General features: G+C 48.6%; 1 protein-coding gene and 1 pseudogene across 13 annotated transcripts in view; one reads left to right on the top strand and one right to left on the bottom strand.

The window, feature by feature from the left end:
* Positions 1 to 24,246, top strand: part of FOXN3 (forkhead box N3) — a 443,834-nt gene that overhangs the window by 350,306 nt on the left and 69,282 nt on the right. The window lies entirely within an intron of this gene.
* Positions 11,967 to 24,246, bottom strand: part of LOC129620723 (60S ribosomal protein L9-like) — a 33,512-nt pseudogene continuing 21,232 nt past the window's right edge.

The following is a 24,246-nucleotide window of genomic DNA, read 5'->3' as shown; positions in this document are numbered from 1 at the left end:
GCATGGCTGGACAGTTGGGTGGATGGCTATTTGATGAGTGGAGGCAAGGAAGGAAATAAAGTCTCTGTCTGTCTAACTTGGAGGGATGAGTTGGAAAAGGAGTTATTATCCATTTAATTTTATTTTCGCGGTAATCCCCACGAGCATTTTCAGCCGTGCCCTGCCTTCTCTGTCCTTCAGCTGTGCAGCTCCATCCCCCAAACATGAGACAGGAGAAGGGGGACTAAGCCACCATCCCTGCCCGCTCTCTGCGAATCCCCTGCACTGGGGCCTGGAGGACACTGCGCCTACGAATCTGTGAAACGCACAGTTCGGGATAAAAGACCTCAGCCCTGGGGTGCCTCTCCTGGGGCTCTGACCTGCTGGAGAGCAGACACTCGGGCCTAGAGGAAATCGTGCCCTGGGAAAGCATATCTTTTAATTTAAAGATGTGCAACAGTTTAAAATGTGGACCTCAGTTCTCAGCGTTAGCTGGCTGTTACCCTGAGAGTGATGTAATCAGACCGGGTCTTGACGACAGCGATGTCTTCCGGGAGGGGGCGGGGGAGGGATAACAGCCTCCTACAGGCGCCTACGTCACACACCACACAGCCCCCGTTTACAGCATGCCGTTCAGTGCTGTGTGGTCCGGTTGCAGAGCTGTGCAGCCATCGCCACGCCAGTGTTCTTGCCTGGGAAATCCCGTGCACACAAGAGCCTGGCAGCCCATGGGGTCGCAATGAGTTGGACACGACTTAGTGACTAGACCACCCCCACCACACTCTTCAGAGGCTCAAAATCTTGAGGTGGAAACAGTCGGTCCATCATCACAATCATTTCAGAATAGTCTCATCATTTCAAGAAAAAAAACCTTCAGCCATTGCTCCTCCCACACACCCTCCATAATGGCCACTTATTAAATCAAATGTGTGAGTCATTGGCCTGCTAGAATTTGTGCTCTGCTCCGGAGCACCGAGCGGCGCCGCCTGTGGCCTTGTCTGCAGCATTTAGGGGGATGGGGGGCCCTGGCCCCCTGCTGGAGGCAGAGTGTCCACGGGCCCACCTTCCTTGCTGGCATCCTCCAGAGTGTGTGTGTGTGACTGTGTGTGTCTCTGTGTGTGTCTCTCTGTGTTTGTGTTTGTGTGTCTCTGTGTGTTTGTGTGTGTGTGATTGTGTGTGTCTAGGTGTGTGTGTCTCTCTGTGTTTGTGTGTGTGTTTGTGTGTCTCTGTGTGTTTGTGTGTGTCTAGGTGTGTGTGTCTCTGTGTGTGTGGTTGCGTGTGTCTGTGTGTATCTTTGTGTGTGTATGTGTGTGTGTGTCTCTGTGTGTATGTCTGTGTGTGTTTGCGTCTGTGTGTGGTTGTGTGTGTGTCTCTGTATGTGTATGTTTGTGTGTGTGTGTCTGCGTGTGTGTATGTGTGTATGTCTTGTGTGTGTGTCTCTGTGTGTATGTCTGTGTGTCTCTGTGTGTGTTTGTGTGTGGGTGTGTTTGCATGTGGGTGTGATTGTGTGTCTGTGTTTGTGTGTATCTGTATGTGTTTGTGTGTCTGTGTGTGTAACCAGCACACTTACAGAGCATACACAGGGAAGAGCTCCACTTGGGGAGAAGAAGGAGGGAGACCTCTGAATTTTGAAGCGTTCTGTTACATCTCTTTTACCTGAAAATTTCTTCTTTCTCACGGAACTGCTTTTCCAAATGAGGGCCTTGCTGGATGAAAGAGTCTTCTGCTTTACTCTATTTACAAGTGATTTATAACCTTGAGGCGGAGGCGCTCCAAATGGGGGGAAATGTATACAGCAAGAAATACCCAGTTAAAGAGACGGGGAGGGAAAAAACCAGGCTCCTGTTTCTCTCTTTTTTCCTTCTAATGCCTTTTTCAAACACTAAAGGGCCAAGACATTTTTAAATGAGAAACCTGTGGTGAATATCGTTTCTTGTTTTCAAACACAAAAACATTTCTTGCCCTGGAGTATTTTATGGCCCACAACACTTCTTTGATGTTTCAAGTTGCAGAGTGAAGATTGTCAGCTCTGGGTTGATAAATCAGTACAACATCCTGAAGATGGAATCGGGAAGAATGCAACCGATGCCCACCTGTGTATCTTTGGCACGCTTTTCCAAAAATAGGAAGCGTGTTCTCCACACTCACTTTCCCTTTGTCTTTATCAGCATGTTGGTATTCCTTTGCTGCACAAGAACGTAAGGAGCTCCAAACTTAGGTTATCCGGTTCTGCTGCTGCTCTCAGACTGCCTCTGCAGCTCTGGAGCCTTCAGTTTGCCCGCTGGTAAAACCCACTCAGCAGCGCTTCCCAAAGCACTTCCATCCACCTGACACTGTGAGTCTCGGTTACTCTGTCTTCTCATCATACCCCCTAGAATGTTGTTGCTTAGTCCATAAGTTGCGTCCAATTTTTTTGTGACCTGGTGGACTGTAGCCTGCCCGGCTCCTCTGTCCATGGGATTTGCCCAGTAAGAATACTGGAGTGCATCGCCATTTCCCTCTTCAGAGGATCTTCCCGACCCAGGGATGGACACGTCTCCTGCACTGCCAGGCTGATTCTTTACTGCTGAGCCGCCAGGGAAGCGCCTACCCCTAGAATATCAACTCCTAAAGACTGGGATTTTCTTCTTTGTTCATCCCTGTGTTCCCTGCCTTTAAAGCAGGACTTGGGTGTGGTAGGTGCTCAGTTAATAAGGGCTGAAGGAGATGAGCACACGCAGTGCTCCATGGAGTCGGGGAGCTGGACCTGGATGATTCGGAAGGGCCCCTCTGGCTTTTAGCATTGGGTTGTCCACGCCAAAAGCCCTCTCTGAAAACTGTCGTGACACGTTTTTGTATGTGTAGGAAGGATAGCTGAGTTTTCATATGCCCTGATCTGAACTTTCTGTGTGTTTCCCTTTTCTGTAATCCTAAGGAGGAAGTTCTGTCTTCCTTCTTAATTTTCCTTCTTGTGTAGCTCTAAGAAGACAAGGTAAGTGATTTTTCTCTGCAGCCTCCTTTGAAGTGAAGTTCGTATACACATCTTATCCTGCAGGGCAGGTTTCCTTTGTGTGTGTGCACTTCCGCTTACCTATTAACACAGGCCCGGAGCCTGATGGGAAATCACACAGCAGACCTAAACCAGGTCTAGTCAATCTGCCTCTTCACACCCTTCACACTTCATGAGATTCTCACGACAGTCTGTGGTTGAGCTCCGGAGATACTTGGCCACAGGCAGATTCCCGTGTCTTTTTGCTTCCCCAAGATACGGTAGAAGGACTTGTAGATGGGCATTTGCAGGTATGAGGTAGACAGGGGGAAATATTTGAAGACTCCTGGATTATTTTGGGAAACTTGCCGTGGGTTGCCTTTGTATCCCAAGGTCAGACTTAAGGTCAGGAAAGGCCAGTACCAAAATGATATGTTTCTAAGAAAATATTTTGTCTTCTGCAGGAACCTGATTTCATTTTGCCTGGTTCCTCAGGGTGATTTTGCCTCACGGTTCTGTACAAATCAGATTTCTAGATCCTTGGTGTTAAGATTAACGGCCTGTCTCTACTGGCCGGTGATGAGCTGGATTCTGCGGATCGGTTTGTTGTGGCTCTTTCCTCTGAGCCTCTCTGTTAGCGCCAGTGCAGAGAGATTTTCTCGTGTAGCCAGCACTGAATATAGCTTTTCATTTTCATTCTCCTGCGGGATGGAGCTCAGGGGAGCCCTAAGGTGATCCGGCGCGTCCCAGGGAGGGCACTCTCGAGGGTCCACGGGCGGATGGGAGCTGACTCTGTGTTTAGACTCCTCCCTCCGAGTCGCAGGCGCCCGTTCACGGCACTCCCTCACCTCCGTAGGTCATGGAAAATGGCAGAACTAGGGTTGTTGGGGGTAATTCTTTGAAGCACTGTTATTGTGGTTGACGTTGATCACTTGCTACTTCAGTTGCATTCCATGATGTCAGGTTGACCACATTCACCTGTGGAAGAAGGAAAACAAGCCCTCTCAGAGAAGAGAAGGGCAGCGTTGTGTGTGCGTGAAGTCATAAGACGGCCTTATTGTCTACCGCTGCGGCCATCAAGGATATACTCTTATAAAATAACCCAACGAGGCTGATGCTTCGACGTTATGAAAGAACCTACAGGGGCTGTCAAAACTCTATGTGGGTTAAAAATGGTTGCTCTGCTCCCAGCCCTCCTGAACAGAGGCTATTTATAATACAGCACGGGTATTTGTGCGGCTTGCATTGTATGCATCCTGAATGAAGAGTCAGCTCTTTAAAAAGAACATTAAAAACGAAACCCGTGTTGTAGAAATCTGACTTCGCCCAGTGAGATGGCAGGTGTCATAAATGGCTGCTTATTTCCCAAGGCGGTCAGAGCTTTCCTCTTGGTCCTGAGATATGTTGATCTGGCATTCAGACCTTGCCCTCTTTTTTTTTTTTTTTTTAAAAAGCAATGCTCTCATATGAAAATACATACATACTTCCTAACAGTCACTTGTCTGACTTTCAGGGGTGTGAACCCCCAACCTCCTAGGAGGTGGAGTTTATTGCCCCCCACTTCTGGACTGGCCTCACTCCAGCCGCCTGCCCCACCAGGTTCTGACTTCTTTCTTGGACCATTTCATTTTCCACTCCCATCAGGGGGCAAGAGGGATTGAAGAAACTCTTATAAAAGAAATTGTAAATCATACCTCAATACAGCTATTAAAAAACACACATACACAAGCACTCTGATTAATGGACTATCCCACCACTATGTGAATACTCTTAAGTGGTTTTTAAAAATAGCTCATTTGCTAGAGTGTTTTGATTCAGGTGTGTATTGTTGGGTTGTTGTTGTTAATGCATAACATTGATAGGAAAAGATAGAACTCTTACAGTAGCGTGTGCTGTATGTAGATTGGATAATATTCCCTTCTCACTTTATGATGATTTCTTGACTTTCTCCTTTGCTTTTCTCTGCTAATTAAGCATCAAGTCTCGGGCATTGTCCCAGTGTAATTGTTGATTAAGTGCTGCATATCCAGCGATGATTATGAGAAGATTACTGTATTCAGCGTTTAATCTTGTGAGTGTCAAATATTTTACTTTAATGGTATCTTTATTATTATTATTATTCATAGTTCTTTCTGTCTGAGTAATGCAATCAGGCAAAATAAAGGTACTACCACAAATTTGGCACCTTCAGAATAGTAATTCTTTGTCTCAGGATGGAAAGTGCCATCTGCAGGCGGTTCTGAATTGCTCGTTGGGATCCACGAGGGGGGGACTGGGAATGTCCCCGGCTTCTTGTGGTCGCAAGCAGCTAGGTCAGGAAGGACTCCATAGAGGTCTGCTGGAGGCAGTACCAGGGCTCTCTCAGGACCCCGGGGCCAGCCCTGGGAACCGGAAGGCTGCCAAGGGTGCTGGCAGTTCCTGCATCCTCGCTGCTGCTGCTGCTGTGTGTCCTTGGCGTTTCCTCCAACGTCCTGCGTAAAGCGGTCAGCAGTCCAGAGCTTTCACGCTGAATATCCTCTGTAGATGAGAGTGGTCCAGGTGGACCAGCCATCTTTTTTTGTTTTCTTTTAATTTTGTTTATTTATGTATTTTTAACACCCAAAGCATTTTGTATTTGGGTATAGCCGATTAACAATGTTGCAACAGTTTGGGGTGAACAGTGAAGGGACTCAGCCAGACACAGGCATGTATCCATTCTCCCCCAACCCACCCCGTCCCATCCAGGCTTGGACCAGCCGTCTTCTGATCTCAGTTCCCAATTCCCAGGGGCATCGGGGATTCTGATTGGAGTCACTGTGGTCACGTGACTGCCCCAGTCCAGTCCGCTGGTCCAGGAGAGCCGTCTCACATGTGAACCATGGCGACCAGGGTTCTCCCCGCAGGCGAGGAGGGGAGGGAGGGCTCCAGGGAGAGGCTCACTGTGAAGGGACTGACGCCAGCAGCCGGGCTGGGTTTGTGTGCCTTTGTGAGAAGGCCGGTGACCCCAGCTCCTCGTTCAGCCTTCGGAAGCGTGACCACCCCCACGCTTCTGCAGGAATCCCGACTCATGTTCCGGAGCGTGGGTTGCTGAAGGGGGAACCCCCAAAGGCAACTCTCAGGCGGCTGCTTATGGCTTAGCTGGGTGAAACTCCGGTTACCCTTGCCACACAACCAGCAGCCTTGGGGTTCCTCCCCGAGGCACTGACGCCCCCACTTCACAGACGGGGGAACTGCTGCTGGCAGGTAAGTGTGTCACCTGGTGTCGCGTCACTTGTTCTGCTGCGACTCAAATGCAGAAGCAACCCTGCTGCTAGGTTTCGGTCGTTTCCACCAGCTGGCGGCCACTGCCTCGTGGGTTTGTAGGAAGAGCAGTAGGTACTTAAGAGGGAACTGGCTGGTTACACATTGGCCTGAAATGGAAAATTCACTGGGAATAATCCACGTATGGAGTAATATTCATGCACATCATGAGGACTTAACCTCAGCATGAACTTTCTATATAGAAACCTAAAGTCCGTCTAAACGTTTTGGTTGGACTCCGAGCCATAGGGTGGCATCACTTTGGGTAGAGAATGTCACTGGGGTGGTGTTCTGACTGGTCTAGCCGGTCTCACCCTCTCCTCATCACTCAAAGGATGGCATTGTCTGTCATATGGGGGGATGTCGCTAACTGGAAAACTAGCTGATCAGTCAGTGCTGCCTAACAAAATCACAGGGCTGGGGAGGTTGCTGCCATTTCTCCAAGAGTGATTATTGTTGGGGGTGAGTATTGAGTGAGGGGGAGAAACCCTGTCTATACCGATGCTCCTGCTGTGGAGAGAGCCCTGGGCTGACAGTCTGGGTCCTGGGGGCCAGGCCCAGCCACTGACCATCCATGGGACCCAGCACGATTGATTCCTTATGTGTCTTCTGAGCCTCGACACACCTGAGTGTGTGTGTGGGTTTATGCAGACAGGCACACACCACATACATTATTCCGATCATAACGGCTGTTCTGTATCAGTGCATACGGGGCTGGCCTTTTCATGGACTCCAGAGCTTTTCACTGTGTGACTGCACCCCTGCATTAAACCCCTTATTCAGTTCAGTTCAGTTCAGTCACTCAGTCGTGTCTGATACTTTGCGACCCCATAGACTGCCACACACCAGGGTTCCCTGTCTATCACCAACTCCCGGAGTTCACTCAAACTCATGTCCATTGAGTTGGTGATGCCATCCAACCATCTCATCCTCTGTTGTCCCCTTCTCCTCCCGCTTTCAATCTTTCCCAGTATCAAGGTCTTTTCCAATGAGTCAGTTCTTCCCATCAGGTGGCCAAAGTATTGGAGTTTCAGCTTCAACATCAGTCCTTCCAATGAACACCCAGGGCCGATCTCTTTAGGATGGACTTGTTGAATCTCCTTGCAGTCCAAGGGACTCTCAAGAGTCTTCTCCAACACCACAGTTCAAAAGCATCAATTCTTTGGCGCTCAGCTTTCTTTATAGTCCAACTCTCACATCCATACATGACTACTGGAAAAACCATAGCTTTGACTAGATGGACCTTTGTTGGCAAAGTAATGTCTCTGCTTTTAAATATGCTGTCTAGGTTGGTCATAGCTTTTCTTCTAAGGAGTAAGTGTCTTTTAATTTCATGGCTGCAGTCACCATCTGCAGTCATTTTGAAGCCCAAGAAAATAAAGTCTGTCACTGTTTCCATTGTTTTCCCATCTCTTTGCCATGAAGTGATGGGACCAGATGCCGTGATCTTAAATTTTCTGAATGTTGTGTTTTAAGCCAACTTTTTCACTCTCCTGTTTCACTTTCATCAAGAGGCTCTTTAGTTCTTCTTCATTTTCTGCCATAAGTGTGGTGTCATCTCCATATCCAAGGTTATTGCTTTTTCTCCCGGCAATCTTAATTCCAGCTTGTGCGTCTTCCAGCCCAGCGTTTCTCATGATGTACTCTGCATAGAAGTTAAATAAGCAGGGTGACAATATACAGCCTTGACGTACTCCTTTTCCTATTTGGAACCAGTCTGTTGTTCCATGTCCAGTTCTGACTGTTGCTTCCTGACCTGCATACAGGTTTCTCAGAAGGCAGGTCAGGTGGTCTGGTATTCCCATCTCTTGGAGAATTTTCCACAGTTTATTGTGATCCACACAGTCAAATAGTCAATAAAGCAGAAATAAATATTTTTGAACTCTCTTGCTTTTTCGATGATCCAGTGGATGTTGGCAATTTGAACTCTGGTTCCTCTGCCTTTTCTAAATCCAGGTTGAACATCTGGAAGTTCACTGTTCACGTACTGTTGAAGCCTGGCTTGGAGAATTTTTAGCATTGCTTTGCTACAATGTGAGATGAGTGCAATTGTACGGTAGTTTGAGCATTCTTTGGCATTGCCTTTCTTTGGGATTGAAATGAAAACTGACCATTTCCAGTCCTGTGGCCACTGCTGAGTTTTCCAAATTTGCTGACGTATTGAGTGCAGCTCTTTCAGAGCATCATCTTTTAGGATTTGAAATAGCTCAACTGGAATTCCATCACCTCCACTAGCTTTGTTCATAGTGATGCTTCCTAAGGCCCACCTGACTTCGCATTCCAGGATGTCTGGCTCCAGGTGGGTGAAAACCTTCAGCAGTCTTGGATATCTTACAGTGTTGTGAGGTGACATTTTCTTGGTGTTCATTTCCTGAACTGAGTGAGGTTGAAGGCCGTTTGTATTTCTTTTTCTGTATATTTCCTGCTTGTGCCCTCCACTCATTTTTTTCCCCTTGAATTTTTCTTTGTCTCTCTGCACCTCATTTTCCAAAGAGGTAATGATTCAAGCCCCAGTCAGTTCTGCACTGAGGAACATTTTAGCTGGGGGAGAGATCTGGTGGGTGTTTCCTGAGAAGTCCTTTACCCAGGAGGAGAGCCTGCATCGGCAGTGGAGGCCGGCTCGGTTTGCCTGGTTCCTCTCCTCCTCCCCAGGGTCGTGCGGTGGGGTCACGCCAAGCTCCTCAGCAAGCCTCAGCCTTGGTAGGGGGAATGCCTGCCTGATAGCGGGGCTGCGCCTGTTTTCACTGAATGAACAAAAAGAGAACATGGTTTCATGGGGCAGGATCACCCAGCTCTCTAGATGTTGACCTGCGTTCAAATTCTCTTGGCTTCAGTGTTTGCAAGCCATGTGAACCTCTCTGGGCCACAGTGTGCTCCTCTGTAGTATGGGTGTATCCATGCTGCCAGGCCGCTGGCAGCAATAGAGGGAGCATAGTGGAGTGCCTAGCGCCTGGCAGGTTTTCAGTGACTGATGGCTTCTAGTATTAGTGCCATTGTTATGATCAGGGCTGTTGCTGCCATCACGGTCAGCCGGACGAGTGGCAGCAGGGGCCTGGCTGAGACGGACTGATTGGTTCCGGAGGTGACCGTATTATACGAGACTGACCGTGTTCTATTATATGAGATGACCATATTATATGGGACTGCGACTTCTGCACCATCCGCGTCTTTGATGTAAGAGTTTGTTTGCACCTACATCAATTTCTTTGGTCCTGTGACCATGATTTTATTACATGCTTTGAGCCTCTGTGGCTAGACATAGTACATAGTGACTGTCTGGTTTTCTGGCCTTGAAAAGGGAGAGAAACTTGAAAGTGTCCTTGAATTCTTAGTGGGAAAGATATAAAAACTCTCCTTCTCACTTTGCCTCCCCCAAGAAGTCTTAAGAGTTAAAAACAAATAGATCTTTGTCTCTGCATCCCTTAAACCCAACTTAAGAAATTAACAAAGGAAGATGGAGGGACTGAAATAAGACTCCCAGAGAAGAGACGGACGCCTCCTGATTGATTCCCACAGAGCTGCTACTTACCTACAGCTAGGAAAATTATCTGCTTGGAAATACCAGTCCAGCTCTCTGGCTTCACAGGAAAGAGTCACTGCATCTGGCTGGAAAAGCTCTTAGGGCGGAGAGTGGAGTGAATTACAGTGACTGTTGAGCACCATCTCATTCATAGATTTCTGCCTTTTCCCCCCAGTGGATCTTTCGCAGTCTCTTTTTAGTATATAATCATTCATTTAAAATTTTCATGTTTGCTATAGCTGGGTGTATGTTAACTGTCGGCATTCTGTAATCATGCTGTCTATTTGTCAGCTCTTTCCATGGCGGCAAGAGCAGTAAGCTAGAATTCTTCTGATAGCAAGAATTTTAATTTATAATTCCCTCCCCCCAGACCATTTAGACACTGATATGTTTCACTCACACTCCAGATGCAGTTCAGTGAATGCATCAAGTTTTAAGCTCAGAAATGCCTCGGTCCTCCTAGAGATTCCTAAGATTTGGTTGTATTCATTCAGTCTGCATCCATTTATTGAGCAGCCACTGCACACAGTGCAGAGGATATATCCCTCAATAGAACAGACACAATAAAGCATCCTGTAGTCAGGGAACAGACGGGCTGCCTGCCGACCCCTAAACCACGTGTCCAGCTGGCGGCAGAGTGTGTGTCCCCTAGGCTGCCGAACACTTGCCTACTCCCAGCTGTGCTCCCACTTATAATGAAGAATATGGTAAGAAGTTAGAAGCCACTGGCAATCAAAGCTATTATTTCACATTAAAGTCCCCCTATACGATACTGGCAGCTGAGACGTACATGGGGAACATGATGGAGATCATCAGATTAGTTGCAGACATCCCAGATTCTGTGTGCCAGTTAAAGTAGAGGTACATCAAGGTGATCCCGTCAGGAAACAAGGCTGGGATTAGAGGGCGTGTTCCTGATGTGTGGACAAGCTGAGCAGAGGTTGACAGTGCCTGCAGCCTCATGCCTCACACGGAGGTTCCAGTGCCCTAGATTATAACTGACCCCTGGGGACGATCCCCAAGACCGGACTGTCCTGGTGCCGTGAGTACGGACGGTGGGTACGTGCACAGTGTCTGGAGCGCAGATGCGACTAGAGGATCCGTGACAGTGATGTCAGAGCGTGCCCCGCTGGTGGGTAATGCTGGAAGAGCAGCTCCTTACGAGAGAAGGGGTCTGGGGGAAGTGAGGTGGTTGGAAATACTCTATCCATAAAGGCTTGTAAGTGAGCTCCACAACGTCATTCAACGGCTCTTTTTTTTAGTACTTGTAGAACATGCCAGAGCGTGAACATGTCAGAGGCCCTGCCTGTGTGGAGCTTCCATTTCAGTGGGTACGGCAGGATGGACAGATGGCCAAATGTAATGTCACGTAATGTCATGCAGATGTGAGTGCTGCAAAGAATTGTACATGGGGTACAGGAATAAAGTGATCAAGGGATCCTGCTGCTGCTGCTGCTAAGTCGCTTCAGTCTTGTCTGACTCTGTGCGACCCCATAGACGGCAGCCCACCAGGCTCCTCCGTCCATGGGATTCTCCAGGCAAGAACACTGGAGTGGGTTGCCATTTCCTTCTCCAGTGCATGAAAGTGAAGTCGCTCAGTCGTGTCCGACTCCCTGCGACCCCATAGACGGCAGCCCACCATGCCCCCCCGTCCCTGGGATCCTCCAGGCAGGAGCACTGGCGTGGCCACCGTCACCTTCTCCGGAAGGTGTCCCACTAGCCCTTTTTTGCATTTCACTCGTTCTCAATACGAGAAGGCAACACTGGGGAAAGAGGTGGTCAGGGTTTGTTTCTTTGGGATTTTGGAGGGGTTTGTGTTCTTCGCCCAAATCAATTCAGGACTTTTTGGTTTTTTTTAATTAGAGGATAATTGTTTACAGCCTTGGATTGGCTTCTGCCACACAATGTGCATCAGCCACAAGCACACACATGTCCTGTCCCTCCTGAGCCCCCCCTCCACGCCCTGCTCCGTCCCGCACCTCTAGGTGGCCGCAGAGCACCAGGCTGAGCTCACTGGGCCAATACAGCGGCTTTCCACTGGCTGTCTCTTGTACACATGGTTGTGCATATATGTCAAGGCCACAAGGCTCTTACTGCATCTTTAAAATATTACGGGTAAAACTTAGGAATCGTTTGGCATCTTATTGTTTCTGTAGCTGGAAACCTTAGACCTTATTCATCACCTGCTGGACTGATCCTTTGGCATAGGCTTCTTGCCATCTAAAATCTTCCTGGTATCCTTGTCTCAACTGTTGTGGCCTGCTGAGTCAAAGCCACTGAAATTAATGCAATTTCAGTGTCATTTTCTTTGAGAATTAACTCACTTTTCTGGGCTTGAGATACTGACCAAACAATGTCTGGCCTCATCTGAACCCAGATCATGTTTCTTTTTTTTTGCCCAAGAAATTTCAGATTTCAACAAGAAACTTGTTCTCCTGAATAATGACATTGATGGGAAGATGAGCATTCACAGGCCTCCTCTTGTTACGGAAGCACAGCCTGACAGTCTTTATCATGTTCTGTAGGTGATGCAGATAGTCAAAAAGTAGCCAGCTTCTATTCCCCCACCCACTTGTCAGCCTGGAACCCCTTTCGTTTCTTTCCAAGGAAACTGTGATCTATATTGAAATGATTGAAGTCCCTCTGAAGGGTTCTTCTGAGGCGCTTCACAATAATGGTATGACCCTTCAGAGTGATGTCAACATTTTCTGGAATGTCAGAAGTCTAATTGTTGAGGATGGACTTCCTTCTCACAGTGGAGACAGCAAAGAACCGTTTCTATTTTTAATTAAACTTTGTAAGATAACTGTAGATTCAAATGCAGCTGTAAAAAATTGTAACATGAGGAAATTATGTTTTTCCTGTTGGTAACATCTTGCAAAACTATATTATAATATATGTAACCTCATCTGTATAAAAGAACCTTACTAGGGTTTCGATAGGCATTGTATTAAGCCTGTTAATCGGTTTGGGGGCAATGACATCTTTACTGTGTTGAGTTTTCTAATCCATGAACATGGTATGCCTCTCCATTTATGTAGAATCTTTGATTTCTCTCATTTGCATTTTGCAGTTTTCAACATGCAAGTCCTATACATGTTTTGTTATATTTACACCCAAATATTTCATTTTTATTGAACAACTGTAAAATGTTGGGTGTCCACTCATTCATTGCTAACATATAGGAATACAGTTTATCTTGTATTGTGAGACTTTGCTGAATACACTTGTTAGTTCTAGGAGGGTTTTTTGTTTGGGTTTTTTTTGTATGTTCCTTGGGATTTTCTATATAGTTCAGTTCAGTTCAGTCGTTCCGTCATGTCCGACTCTTTGCGACCCCATAAATCGCAGCACTCCAGGCCTCCCTGTCCATCACCAACTCCCAGAGTTCACCCAAACTCTTGTGCATTGAGTCGGTGATGCCATCCAGCCATCTCATCCTCTGTCGTCCCCTTCTCCTCCTGCCCCCAATCCCTCCCAGTATCAGGGTCTTTTCCAATGAGTCAACTCTTCACATGAGGTGGTCAAAGTATTGGAGTTTCAGCCTCAGCACCAGTCCTTCCAATGAACACCCAGGACTGATCTCCTTTAGGATGGACTGATTGGATCTCCTTGCAGTCCAAGAGATCTCTATATAGACAGCCCTGCAAATAAGGGCAATTTTATTTCTTCCTTTTTAATTTATATGCCTTTATTTCATTTTCTTGCCTTATCTCACTGGCTATGTTAAATAAGAATAATAGTACTGTGTTAAATAAAACTGGTGATAGCAGACATCTTTGCCTTGTTCTCAATTATAGGGAGAGAGTGTTTAGTCTTTTCTCATTAGGCATAATGTTAGCTGTAGGGTTTTTGTAGATCTGCTTGACAAGTTGGATAAATCCCTTCTATTCTGTTTGCTGAGCACTGTTTATCAGGATTAAATTTTACATTGTTCATATGCTTTTTCTGCATCCACTGATATGATATGCTTTCTCTTTCATAGCCTGTTGATATAGTCAATTACTTTGATTGATTTTGGAATACTGACCCAGGCTTGCATCCCCGGAATAAACCCCACTTAGTCACAGTATATAATTCTATTAAAATATTGTTGAGTTATATCTGTTAATATTTTGTTAATTTGGTCTGTAACTTGTCTTTTTTGTATGCGCCTTAGCTGGTGTGCTTTCTTCTTTCTGCCTTTCAGAGTCTTCTTTGGTTTGTCTTATATTTAATGTCCACCATTTCTAGGTATACTTAGTGGGAAGAATAGGTTAAAGTACGTCTGTTCCCTTTCCTGGAAGCAGGCGTCCCTTCAGATGGTCAGTTTTTAGGTATACTTTTAAGCAGCCGTATAATTTACTAACAGAAGGAAAGAAATTCCTGAATTCAGGCCTTAATGAATAAGAGAGTCCCATCAGATTACCAGTTTGACCTGCTTGATTCTAAAAGAAGCTGAACAAAGAAATTTAGCCTGAGCAAAAAGGTATAACCACACTAACTTCTCAGTGTCACTTCCTGGGCTTCCCTGCTAGGGTCACGCAGGTGTCAGGGACATTATGCATGCTCTCACCCCAGCAGATCAGTGCATGCCAATGGGAGCCTTTAATGAACGTCAGTCCACCATGGTACCGACAGCATCTATTTCAATTTTGTTTCCTGCAAGCTGCTGGTAACACCAGATATTCAGAAGAAGTTACTGTAGGCCCTGCTGCCTGCCCTCAGGTGCCTCTCATAGTTATTTGCCAAACGATTGTGCATCAGAAGGGGCCTGAAACTTAGATCAAGGGGAACTTGGCTTCTCCTGGAGACTGATGATACTGACTGATCCAGGGAGGTGAGTTCTCAGAGGGTCAGTGAGTATCTCTTCTGCACCAAAGGAGCTCTTGTTCTTTACCTTCGGTGGTTAGCTTATTTTCAGCTTTTCTTATGATTTCCAAGAAGCACGGCCTGGTAGCAAAGGTCACCCAGATTCAGTGCAGGAAGTGATAGGCCCCCCTGGTTTCAAAGGTCCTCTCCATGGTGAAGTTTTCAAAACAGCTGATATTTCCTCTGATTCTCCTCTTATCTTCCTTTCCTTTAGCAAATATTTACACGCACCTACTGTGGGCACGGTGATTGAGTAAGAAATGACCCCTGCTCTCAAGGAGTGATAGGCAGATGAAGGTACATAAGGCCATAGTTCGAGGTCACCCAGGAGCAGACAAAATGTCATCAAGGGTCAGATGCAGGTGACCTGGTTTTCCGCTGGTGAAATCGGAGCTGTTGCTTCTAGACTCGGGAGGATTTCAGCAGTGGGGGTGGAGGTGGGGCTGCTGGCAGTGGGGCCTGCGAGGCCAAGAGGGGAGGCACAGACTGTCCAGGGAGCGGAGCACGTGGGCTGACCTGGGCAGAGAATGGTACTTTCCTGACCAGCGCTCCGCTGCCCAGCCATTGGAAATAGTCATCTTTCCCCCATGTAACCTTTAGAACCATGATGTCTTTCCACTTACAGTTTTCCTTCCACTTTACCTAAAGTGGGCTTTGGTGGTCATCCTTCATTTGTACACTGGGAATGTGACCTTATTTGGAAACAGGGTCTTTGCAGATGGAATCAGTTTGTGTCTTGTTGTCTAGATGAGGTCATTAGAGTGGGCCCTCACCCACGGTGACTGGCATCCTTATTAGTAGAAGATTTGGACACACACACACACACACACACCTGGGAGAAACTCCATGAAATGACAGGCAGAGCCTGGAGGTTGCAGCTGCGAGCTCAGTGGGGCCAGGATGGGTGACCAGCCCTGGGAGAGGCAAGAAGCAAACGGTTTCAGAGAGGGCCTGGCCCTGCCAACTCCTTCATCCTGGACTCCAGCCTTCAGACGATAAGATAATACATTTCTGTTGTTTTAAGCTGCCCGTTTGTGGTGCTTTATTATAGCAGCCCTTGTTGTTGTTTAGTCGCTGATTCGTGTCTGACTCTCTTGTGACCCGACCCCATGGGCTGCAGCCCGCCAGGCTCCTCTGTCCATGGGATTCTCCTTCTCCAGGGGGTCTTCCCGTGCTGCTGTGTTAACAGGTGGGTTCTCTACCGCTGAGCCACCAGGGAAGCCCTGGGAACCAAGGTGCCCGGTGTGCACCCAGCCCTGCACTCGGGAAATTCAACGTGGATTCTGCTCAGTCCATCTGGGCAGTTCATCTGGGCCTGTTGAGGTCACGTCGGTGGCTCGCAGGCAAGCTTTGCAGGGAGGGTTCGGTCGTCAGAGGGATTCCGTGGTTCTCTGGGATGTCCATGGAGGACAGTGAGCTGGTTACAGGCAGTGGGGGGAGCCGCACAGCCTATAGGGGTACAGGTCCCATCAGAAAACGGGGTAGACTGGCCTCAAGGCGTTCTAGGGCGGGGGTCTTCCCTGGCGGTACGGTTGTCAAGGCTGTGCTTCCACAGCAGGGGCACAGGTTTGATCCCTGGTCGGGGAACTGAGATATCACAGGCCGCATTGTGCAGCCAAAAGAAAAAAAGAGGGGGTTTTAGGGTAAAAAGACTTGAGTTTGTTTCCTCCATCTCTTCCTCCTGCCAGATGCTGAGGAGCCCCGGGAAGCAGTGTCGTGTGACCCTTCCAAAGTCACCCTGATAGTAAGAGTCAGGGCTTGAACTCAGACCTTAAATCTCACGTCTCACATCCAGACCGCTGAGATTTCTGAAGCGACTCTAAAGTCTGTGGTTCTGACTTCAGAAAGTTTTCTGGGGGAGCACAGAATTTTAAATTACACCTTTAGATTATTCTGTACTTACCAGGGAAACAAAAAGAAGAGGGATTTTTAAAAAGAAAAAGCAAAAAAGAGGAACAGGTTGAGCTTCAGGAACGGGATTTGATAGCATAAGTACATGCATCTTTAAAATAAAGGACTCCAAAGTATTTAGTTTTACTATGTGTCAGTGACAAAAAGAAAAATCCGCTCCTGGCCTCAAGCGGATGGAAAGTCCCAGCTCGCAGGTTGATTCGTTAACCGTCTGACCCACACGTTGCAGGCAGAGGGTAGAATTTATAAAATCAGCAGCTATTATATGACCTCAGACGCCGCAAGCTGCACTTTTAGCCTCATTCTGAGTTTCCCGTCCCTCCGCAGGGCGAAGCAGAGCCCCTCACGTTGTTTCAGTAGATCTCATCTTTCCAGACTAGGTTTGAATCAGGAGTGTGGGGTGCCGGGGTAGCTTCATCACAGGAGCGGCAGTGCACACGCGGCGTCCTGGCAGCTTTAAATCGATATCTCTTCTAAAGGTTCCCGGGAATGTCACTTAAAAGGCAGCTCGCTTGCGTGAGTGTCCTTTTGTATTGGGTGCCCTCGAATGTAATTTCTATCAGGAGGACATAAAGGAGGCCCGGAGGGGAATCGTTTGCTCGCAGCACACTTTGAAAGGAAGGAGGGGTTGTTGTTATTTTGTTGTTGTTGTTGTTACTATTATTGTTTCTTGGGTTCTTCAACAAAGACGTGCCGGGTTGCTTTCAAAAGACTCTCCGGGCAAATGCTTCCTGTCACCAGTGATCAGCGCCCTGCCTCTTTGAAATCCAGAAGTGGCTTGATGAAATGATGGTGACCCTGCCGGGCACTGGGAACCAGCCTCTCCAAGAAATGGACGCTTCCCTCCTTTTCTGTCCCCCAGTGCGTCCCGTGCATGCCGTCGCCTTAAGCAGCCGTCGGCCCGAGATGGGGTTGCTTCACCCAGGGCTGTGGGAAAACAAGGTTAGCAGGGCAGAGGCTTTTGTTGATCGTGAACAAGGGGGGTTAGTTAAACCAATATTGAGAGATGGTTTTGCACAACTCTCGGAGGCTCCTGTTACTCCCAAAGAGGTGTGCTATCTCAGCCCTCGTTGGCACGGATACAGGTAAAGTTGCATCAGGACCTTTGTTATATAACCCTTCCCCGTTATATAATTAAGGGTCCTGTTTTTTCTTGCCTGGGTTTACATCGACTGAAACAGGGATAGAAGATCGCAACAGTTCATGCTGCTGCTGCTGCTAAGTCGCTTCAGTCGTGTCCGACTCTGTGCGACCCCAGAGACGGCAGCCCAACCGTCCCTGTGATTCTCCAGGCAAGAACACTGGAGTGGGTTGCCATTTCCTTCTCCAATGCATGAAAGTGAAAAGTGAAAGTGAAGTTGCGCAGTCGTGTCCGACTCTTAGCGACCCCATGGACTGCAGCCTACCGGGCTCCTCCGTCCATGGGATTTTCCAGGCAGGAGTACTGGAGTGGGGTGCCATTGCCTTCTCTAGTTTCCTGTAATAGCGGAGGCAGTAATGTTATTGATTAAAGCACAGGGGACCTGGGGGTCGTCAGCCATGCTCTGATGCAGGATAAACTGTGTACATGTGAGACAGTTTGTGTCTGAAGAATAGAGAATGCGTTCAGACACATCATCCTGCAGGTGAGGAGTTTGAAAGGATGACTTTCAGATTCTGGCTTGTAAGAACCGTCTGGTCTCGACCCTTGCGTGTCTCTAGGTGGTCAGAACCCCGAAGCTGGCCGAGGTGTGGAAACATACAGCACGGTGGGGATTTTCAGAGCTGCCGTGAGGCGGCTCCTGTGACTTTTTCCACACCTAGCCCAGGTACAAGTAGGAGACATTGCAACCCAAGGGCAGGTAGGGTCCTGGAGGCTTCAGTCCACACTTGCCTGCAGCAACCAGCTCACCCACCTCTGAAGCGGCTCCGAGCCCCTGCGTCTACCCTGGCCCCTCCCGGTTATTTCAGATATAAATGTGGTCGCCGTCATTGGCGCGTCCCCAGCCAATGGAGCAGACCTGGAAACCAGTTCCCCTGCGGTCCCCTCCTCCGGTCCGTGCCGCCCTGCAAGCCTGTAGGAGGAGCAGGTCTGTCCAGGGCCCTGGCTCAGAGACACCCCAGGCCCAGAAACCAGGACCCGGAACCAGAACCCCACGGGGCGGCCATGCCGTTACCCAACTTCCTCCCGACTCCAGACAGGAGGGCTCTGTGTTGTCCCTTCTGGGGCCCCGGCACCCCAACTCTCTGGCTGGAGCCTTCTGAACAGCTCTGGTCCTCGGGGCGTGGTGCCCGCATCCTGCTCCAACAGGACTGTGGTCGGTCGTCAGCGGCGTGAAGGACACGCCTCTCTCTCTGCCAGCAGATGCAGCCCGCGCTTTGCCCCTCCCTGCCACGTGGACCTGGGCACACTGCACTCCCTTCTCAGCCCCGGCCAGCCCCCCACCCCACCCCCCACCCCCAGGCCTGGACTCTCCTGACTTGCAGAATTCACTGTGGCCCAGAGGCCAGGCTCACTTCTTTCTGCAAAGCAGTGCTGTTTCGCTTCAGATACTTCCTGAGAAGCAAGTACTGACGCCAAATGGCGTGGTAGATAATTTCAGTTTTTGTTCTTTATATCCTTCTCTCTTTAAATCAAATTATCTACAGTGAACATGTCCTGTTTGTTTTAGTTGGAAAGAAAAAATATATAGATTGTAAAATAGCAATTGGGGAGACAGCAGATAAAAACAAGGAGTCTTTTTTTGTTCAGCAAAATAGCAACAGTAAGATCATCCCAATGTAAATCAATGCAAAAATATTAGGCAGCCCTGCTCCTCCTCATCAGGTAATAAATGGCCTTTCACAGGTGAGATGAGGTGGAGTGTTACCGTCAACCTTGGTCCTGATGTTTTTGCAGAGCTGCTGGGTATGTTCTCCTCCAGTAGACAGCATGGGGACTTATTACAGGGTTGTTGGGAGGCTCACATGAGAAAATAGATGTGAGGGTACTTTATACATGGAAGCTATTATTTTCAACAAAAAGTAGAGAACTTCCATCTACTCTGGGAGTCAAGGCAGAACGCTGTTAGGAGGTTTATACAGTTTAACACAGGGGTAGATGTGACCATGATGATCTAAGAACTTAAGTCCATCTATTCGTTTGGTAAATATCTACTGGGGTTTGACACAGTTCTTGGTGCCTGGGATTCATCAGTGAAGAAAACGGACACAAATTCTTTCCTCACGGAGCCTAGTGAGAAAAAGGAGAAACCAAAAAAGACTTAAGAAATGAAAAAGAAGTCAAAATAACAGCAGCAGTGGGTAGCACTTCAGTGGTGCTTACTTTGTGCCAGACGTGCATTTAATATATTTAATCCCAAATACCGGGCTTCCCAGGTGGCTCAAAGGTAAAAAAAATCCACATGCCAGTATAGGAGACCTGGGTTTGATCCCTGGGTCGGGAAGATCCCCTGGAGGAGGAAAAGGCAACCCACTTGAGTATACTTGCCTGGAGAATCCCATGGACAGAGGAGCCTGGTGGGCTACAGCCCATGGGGTCGCAGTCAGACGTGACTGAGCGCGCATGCACACACTTAGATAATCTTATCCCCCCACCGGGGGAAATGTCCCATAGAGAGGTGAAGCGACTTGCCCAGCGTCACACAACTAGTGAGACTGGCCCTGGAAACCTGGCCTTCGTCACAGAGGAAAGCAGTGGGTGAGGAGCCAGGGGAGAATGAGCGTAACAGGCCAAGGGGCTGTCCACTCAGGAGCCATTCCTGAGCGCTCTGTGCCTGGCGCCGTGTTGGACGCCCGGGATATACACATGCAAGGGCGTCATCCCCGCGCGGAAGGGTCCGCAGTCTCCCAGGGAAGGTGTGGGCACACAGGCGCGTCGGCAGACCACATGGAGGGTACGGCTTCCTTGTTGGCTGCCGAGCACAGCAGAGGTGCCCTGCTGGGAAAGCATGGGTCTCCGTGGCACTTGTGTTGACTCGTCGAATCACTTCTCTGACGCTAGTGATTTCACAGCCTCGCTGCTTTCCCTTTGTCCAAAACCCATTGATCATGGTGGTGTACCCTCTGTCACTGCAGAGCTTGTAGTCTGAGAGGCTGATCAAGCCAGCAGCTACTTTAATTAAAGACTCCAGGCCACACGGCCGGGGGCCTTGGCCTCCCCGAGCTGACCCTGCCCGTCTGCCCCAGGTGGGCCCATGCAGGTCCCCGATGCCCATCTGCTCTGGCTGGTGCCGGCGTTGTACCCATCGTTCACTCTTCTGAATGTCACCTGTCCTCCTCTCATCTCTTGTCTGCCTCAGAGAGGGTCACACACAGGGACCACCCTTAGCATCCTCTGCCTGTCCCCTGCCCTGCGGTCCTCCATCCCAGCGCTGGCAGGGGGTGGGCCAGGGAGACCCCATGCCTCCTGAAAATAAGTCCTGGCAGATCTGTTTCCTGCTAACGAGGGGTCCGTAGCGTTTGGTTCCTGCCCAAATGCAGCCTGTTTACTCCCCTAGCTGAGAATCACAGACTTCAGCAACACTCTGGTGCTGTAGGATTTTTGTTTATTTTGGGTTGTGTTCCTTTCTCTGCTTCTTTTGTCCAACAGAGTCCTTGATTTTGCCCCCAGGGCAAGCACACTTAACTCTGGACATCAGTCCAGGAGAGTGAGGTCCTTCCCGCTCAGCATCCATCGCAGGTCAGGCCTGCCCTGCCCTCCCTGGGGCAGCTGAAGGCGGTCCCTCCGTTAGGCCCCTGGTGGTCTTTTGGTTGCTGATGAGAAGGCCAGGCCCTTTATGACTGCTATTTCACCTAGTTCTCAAGACAATCCATGTTATGGTGGAGAAAACCCAGGCTCAGAGAAATAAAGTAACTTCCTCCCAGGCAACAGGAAGCAAGCAAGTAGAACTGGGGCTTAAACCCAGATTTTTACATACATTTCTACTTGTTTTCTTTCCAATATATCACTCCAAGGATGTTTGGGTTAGGAAGTCAGTTTCTTTTTGGTGTTGTTATATTAGTTTTGAACAAGTTCTTTTTTGTGGGGAAATGAACTGAATCTATCTTCCTAAAAGTGCCTTTTTAAAAAACACTTAAAGTACTTCTGGGTTCCTACAAGCCATGTTTCTGGTTTTGCTTGTTTGCAGCTTTTTGTTTTATGTGTTTTTTGGTTTTTTTTTTTTTTTTTTTTTTTTGGTTCCTATAATTAAAAGCTAGAAGAGGCAGGGTTGAAGGTTTTTTTTCCCCTAGTAAAACAAGAAATTGCCTTCTCTCTTCAGATCTACGTTTTCTATCCCTCCAAGCAAGCCAACGATGAAAATAATAGCTGTATCTTACAGATTCAGAATGAAACAGAAATTATTTAAATTCCTGTTTTAAACTGTAGAAATAGACTAACAGGTGGTCCTTACATCCTGTGACCTCATTAGTCTGTCAGACATTACCAAGTTTTGCAGTCAACTGCATCAACCAGACGAAAAGATAGGTTCGTAACTATGCATCCAAGAACATCTTGGGGCCCACTGATAAGGTTTAGAGGGCCTAGACAAGTCCCCGAAATTGTCTTCAAAACCTGTATCTTCCTGAGCTATTCTGATTAGAGATTCCTTCTTTTTCATCAATCCTCAAAGGACATGGTCACCATATCAATGTTTTCAAACAGGACATATTTGTAATCTCACAGTTGCCCTAGCTCAGGAGTCCAGGGTTTCACCAGGCAGCAAGCAAGCGTATTAGGCCTGTGGTCCTTTCCGGAGCTGGGTCCTTCTTCAGGTTCATACAGTTGCCGCCAGAGTTCAGGTCCTTGTGGTTGCAGGGTGGAGATCCCTTCTTCTTGCTGGCCGTCTGGTGGGGTAGAAACCCACCTAGTTCCTGCCCCGTGGCCCCCTCCCATACCCTCACAGTCAAGCCGCTACTTCAAGGCCAGCAGGAGAATCCCTCATTCCAGTCTGCCACGACCCTGTCCTGTGTGATGTAACATGACCTGGGAAGGGACTGCTCCTCGCCTTTGCTGCCCTTTATTCTTAGAAACAAGTGTACTCGGAAGGAGGGAGACTGTACGAGGTCATGACCCATCGGGGGTCACCTTGGTCTTCGTGACTATAACCTCCTAAAAACTGAGAAGAACCAGTGCGCTGGGATCTTTGAAAACAACACCGTTGACATCCTACAAACACGTCATTCATTTACTGAGGAATCCTGCCACATCCATGGGAGGAAACCCACCAGGGCTGGATGGGGAAAAATTGATCACTTTTGTTTATCTCGATGGAGTTGGTGCCAGAAATGGGAGTATTAAATGAGAGAAAAGCGCTGATTCTAGACCTGGTGGGAGAAGGCCCGCAGCAAACAGGCTTTACGGTGTGTGTTGGTATCGTGACGATGCTCGCTGTACTTTTTGAGCCACGGGTCACGGTGTGGAGCAATGGGAGGCAGCCAGACCCCAGAACAGCTTAAACCTCATCACTCCTGGCGCTGAGGGGGCCACTGCCCGTCGACTGAGATCGTGCTTGGTTTACTGGGAGTCTCATTCAGAGTTAATAGAGAGGTTTGAAATTGACTGTGAGCTGGTCTCTGGTAGAGTTCAGTAGGAGTTTCCAGGGCTGCTGTTTCTTCCGGCTGTTTTCCGATGCCTTAGTTCCGCCGGGTTGCCATACTCAGCAGAGCCCCACAAGCCTGGCGCTCCAAAGGGCAGATGTCTGCGCTCTCACGGGCCCGGAGGCCGACCGTCCGGGATTGGGGTGTTGGCGGGGCTCTGCTCCCGCTGAAGGCTCCTGGGACACTGTGTCCCGGGCCTCCCCCCAGCTTCTGGCACCCGCTTTGCTTCAGGGACACTGCTCCCCTCGTCACACGGCATTTCCCCTGTGCTGTTGGTGTGTGCTTTCTCACCAGGCATGTTGGATTAGGGGCCACCGTCCTCTAGTGCTGAGGAGGGCATGGCAGCCCACTCCAGGATTCTTGCCTGGAGAATCCCATGGACCGAGGAGCCTGGTGGGCTACAGTCCACGGGGTCGCACGGCGCTGGACATGACTGGGCGACTTAGCCTGCGTGCACGCTCTGTAATATGACCTCATCTTTACTAACTACATCTGCAACACCCCTACTTCCTGATAAGATAATGTTCTGAGATGCTGGGTCGGACTTCCACGTACTAATTAGCTGGATGGTTGGGTGTGGGGGCAGTGGACCCAGTTCTACTGGTAACACTTAATGAGGAGTCAGTACGCTTTTCCTGAAAGTCATACCATTCTAGCAAGTGGATCCAGGTCTCCCTGGGGACTGAGAGTGATTCAGTCTCCCTCTCTCTCTGCACCCTCTCATTTGGGAATTTATTGTTTTCTTACTAGAATGGCATCCTTGCCTTTTGGACTTAATTTAAAAAATAAAGCGGGCCTCATTTCACATCTAAAATTGGTCCATGGTCACCCTGTTTCTGGGGGTAGGATCCTGTCCAGAAGTCAGTTATCTGCCAGCTTCACCTGTAGGGTGAGTGGGGAATAGAGAACCAGGCTCACAGAGAAAACAGAAAGAGCTGAGCAAAGACGGCCCACCATAGTCCCGGGCAGATCCTCCTAGGAGTCTTCTGTGCGCTTGCTCTCGCGTCCTGCTAAGCTTTACTTTGCACAGAATTCTAAGGGCTTTCGGAACCGGAGTTTGCAGTTCACAGGACAGCAGAAGCATCAGTGCGTGTGTGACGGACGCAGGGTGCCGCGGGCTGGCGGGAGCTGCACAGACCTTAACAGGGGAAGTCCAGACTAAAGTCAGTGGAAGCATCAC

Source organism: Bubalus kerabau, chromosome 10 (assembly GCF_029407905.1).
Source record: "Bubalus kerabau isolate K-KA32 ecotype Philippines breed swamp buffalo chromosome 10, PCC_UOA_SB_1v2, whole genome shotgun sequence".
Lineage (NCBI taxonomy): Eukaryota > Metazoa > Chordata > Mammalia > Artiodactyla > Bovidae > Bubalus > Bubalus kerabau.
Note: the sequence above shows the minus strand (reverse complement) of the source record. Positions and strands in the feature narration are given on the sequence as shown.